At 39.6% G+C, this 3,304-nt stretch overlaps 1 pseudogene; it reads left to right on the forward strand.

Annotated features, from left to right (window-relative positions):
• The first annotated feature begins 228 nt into the window (after positions 1 to 228).
• On the forward strand, positions 229 to 1,778 carry LOC120583087 (E3 ubiquitin-protein ligase RNF168-like; annotated as a pseudogene).
• Positions 1,779 to 3,304: the final 1,526 nt, after the last annotated feature.

Genomic DNA, 3,304 nt, shown 5'->3' on the forward strand with positions numbered 1-3,304 from the left:
GTCCTAAACTTGGTCAAATACATCGCCTTCCAGGGTTGTACTGTTTACCTTGCCCGCAGAATACCTTTTGCTTCAAGAGTGATGCTCCCATTCTTTGAACTGTGTTACGTTGCTGGGCATAACAGTTAAACGTTAATCTGTTAATTGTCTTTCTCTGAATAGGAGCCGGAAATACTACTCTTTCTCTTCTGGGTGTTGATGTTGACTGTCCTTTATTAGAATATCAAAATGGCTGTACCTGAAGATGCCATCCCTTCTTTGTCTGAAATCCAGTGCGAGATCTGTGTGGAAATCCTGATCGAACCCGTAACACTGCCTTGTAATCACACACTGTGTAACCCATGCTTCCAATCGACTATCGAAAAGGCAAATTTATGCTGTCCCTTCTGTCGCCGGCGAATCTCTTCATGGACCCGATACCATACCCGAAGAAATTCTCTTGTCAACATGGAACTATGGGAGAAAATTCAAAAATACTATCCAAAGGAATGTGAGCTTAGAGTCTCTGGGCAAAAATCAGAAGGAAGCGTTGATGACGTTCAGCCAGTTCGTCTGTTAAGTAAACCCGGGGAATTGAGAAGAGAATATGAAGAGGAGGTGAACAAGATGGAGGCAGAACGACGAGCCAACGAGGAAGAAGAGAACAAAGCCAGTGAAGAATACATATGGAAATTATTGACAGAGGAAGAGGAGGAGGAAAAAAGACAGGCAAAGAAGAGAAGAGAGATGGAAGAAAAACTGAAAAGTGATAAAGAATTGGCAAGAAAGGTAAACACAACCAAGTCACAATTGGAGCCAGCATCACAGTCTGAAATACAAGGCAAGAAAAACTTCATGTTTAAGGAAACTGACAGTAATGATGGAAAGAGCCCTACCCAGCAAGACACAGAAATTGAGGAAGATATGCCAACACTTTCTTCTCAAATATCGCCTGACATTGAAGAACAAGGTGAAAAGTCTTCGGTAGAGTCACCTATGCCTCAGTTATGTGCCCATGGTACAGCAAGCAAGCATGATGAGAAGTTATATGTTACAAGTCATGAGGGACCCAAAGTCAGAGTTCTATCCTCCAGAGAAGCTGCAGTTAAGCCTTGTGGCAAAATAGAGAGCGGAAGCCTAATATCTGATACGTCACCGATAATTGGAAATAACACAGTTGGGAAAGAAAGAGAAGAATCTCACCCAATCATAAGTAAAGGAGATATTTCCAAAAGAAACGACCAGGAATCTTCTTTTGAAGCAGTTGGGGATCAATGCTTTTTTGCAAAAAGAGGGAAAATGTTCCCCAAAGTTTCCTCAGACCAAGAGGAAACAGAAATCCCCTTTACCTCAAAGCTGTTAAATTTGGAACATCAACTTTTTGAAAGATGTAAACAAGAAGAACAAGATAGGTTATTAGCATTACAGCTTCAGAAAGAGGTGGATAAAGAACAAATGAAGCCAAGCCGGCAAAAAGGATCCTCAGATGAATATCAGTTACGTTCTACATCCTCAAATCCAGACAGACAGCTAAGTACACAGAAGAAGAATTCCAAAGGTAGCAACTCCAAAAAACAAACTGATATAGACAATTCAAAACCTCAGAAATGCTAAACAATTAAAATTGGTAACTTTCTTTTAAGATCCAGTTGTAGTGTTCAATTAATGTTAATGGAAGAAAGATGCCAAATTCTGCTAGAAGTTATTGTAATATATTTAAAGGTTCTCATTCCTTACAGATTAGTAAGTCACTGCAAAAAAAAAATATTTTTCAGATGTTTCAGAGATACTCAAAGTAATGCATGGGTAAAGGGAGTGTTTTATAATCTACTAAGGCTGGTTTGTGAAGCTTTCTTTTTTTGTCATAGAATCTTAATAAATTTTTCATTAATTTTGCTCCTTGGGCTCACTCATTGTCCTTAATTAAAGGGCTGTCAATTACAAGGGAGGAACATACAAATATGTTTCTGCCAAACTCAGTAATAAGCAAAAGACCCAATCCTTTTTTAATAACTATGATGTGCCAAGTTTGATAATCCTTATAGATTTAAAAATGCCTAGGCCAACTTCCAATAAAATTTTAAGTGCCATTATCTTTCAAAAAAAATGAATACCTTATGAGCTTTACTCACCTTTTTGTCCTGTAGTAATCAAAGAAATATTATACTGTAGCAAGTAGTTAAGAAATCCAGGTTTAAAATCTGAAGTTTTCTTGCTACTTTCCCATATGTTTGTAGAGCACTTGAAATGCATATTCCATAACACTAAAGAAATCTAATTCCAATCTTTTGATTATTTGAAGCTTTATAGCATTTTATTTTATTTAAAGTGGATTAAGATCAACATGAAATCATAAAAATCAGGGTTTTCTGGAAATCTGAAGAGTCTTAGGTCAGTAATTTTGAACCTCAGGATTTAGCATTACTGCTGGTCCTGCTCTCAAATCAAATCAAACCATAATTCATATAACTGGGCCTACTGAACTCTTCCTTTGACTTCCTTCATGGCATCCTAATTCCTCTTGCTTTTTAGAATTTTAGAGATTAGAGTTTTGTGGCTGAAATGGGTTTAGGCTGATTTGAAATCTCACCCTCTCTTAATTTCTCCTTAAATCCATCTTAGCATTTATCTACCTATTAGTATTTTTTTTTTTTTCTGTTTTCCATATCTCATCCACCTCCGGTCTGATAAGCTTGCTGGTACATAAACGCATTTATTAAAAAAGATTAAGTAAAAGAAAGGGAAAGGAGATAGGTTGGGATGATGCTCACTAACTTCTTTTTTAATGATAAGATTTGTAGAAGCTTTTTGGTTGACGGAGAAGAGAGAAGGCGGCGGGATGTGGTGGGGGTGGGGGGAGCTCAGAGAGCCAGGAAACCTCGCGAGACCCGGGAAATATCGTGAGACCCAGGAAACCTCGCGAGACCCAGGAAACCTCGCGAGACTTCTATACCAACGGTAAAACTGAAGTACTGCGTCACCGGAGCCCCCTGTCCCGGTAGAAGCTGTGGCCTCGAGGCCGCGAGCATCGACTGACTCCAGCTTGTCTACCCACAGCCAAGTGAGCACCCTCATTTGGTAAGAGGGAGGAGGAGAACTTGGTGAGTACCTCCCACTATGCCAGAGAGCCGAAAAACACCGTAGGCCGTGCCGAAACCATTGCGTTAATGGCGCGAAGCAGCCAAGGTCTCCGCACAGGAACATTCATTTATTTTTTTACCCAGTACTTGTCCTAAACTTGGTCAAATACATCGCCTTCCAGGGTTGTACTGTTTACCTTGCCCGCAGAATACCTTTTGCTTCAAGAGTGATGCTCCCATTCTTT

This window comes from Pteropus medius, unplaced genomic scaffold (assembly GCF_902729225.1).
Source record: "Pteropus medius unplaced genomic scaffold, Ma_sr-lr_union100, whole genome shotgun sequence".
Lineage (NCBI taxonomy): Eukaryota > Metazoa > Chordata > Mammalia > Chiroptera > Pteropodidae > Pteropus > Pteropus medius.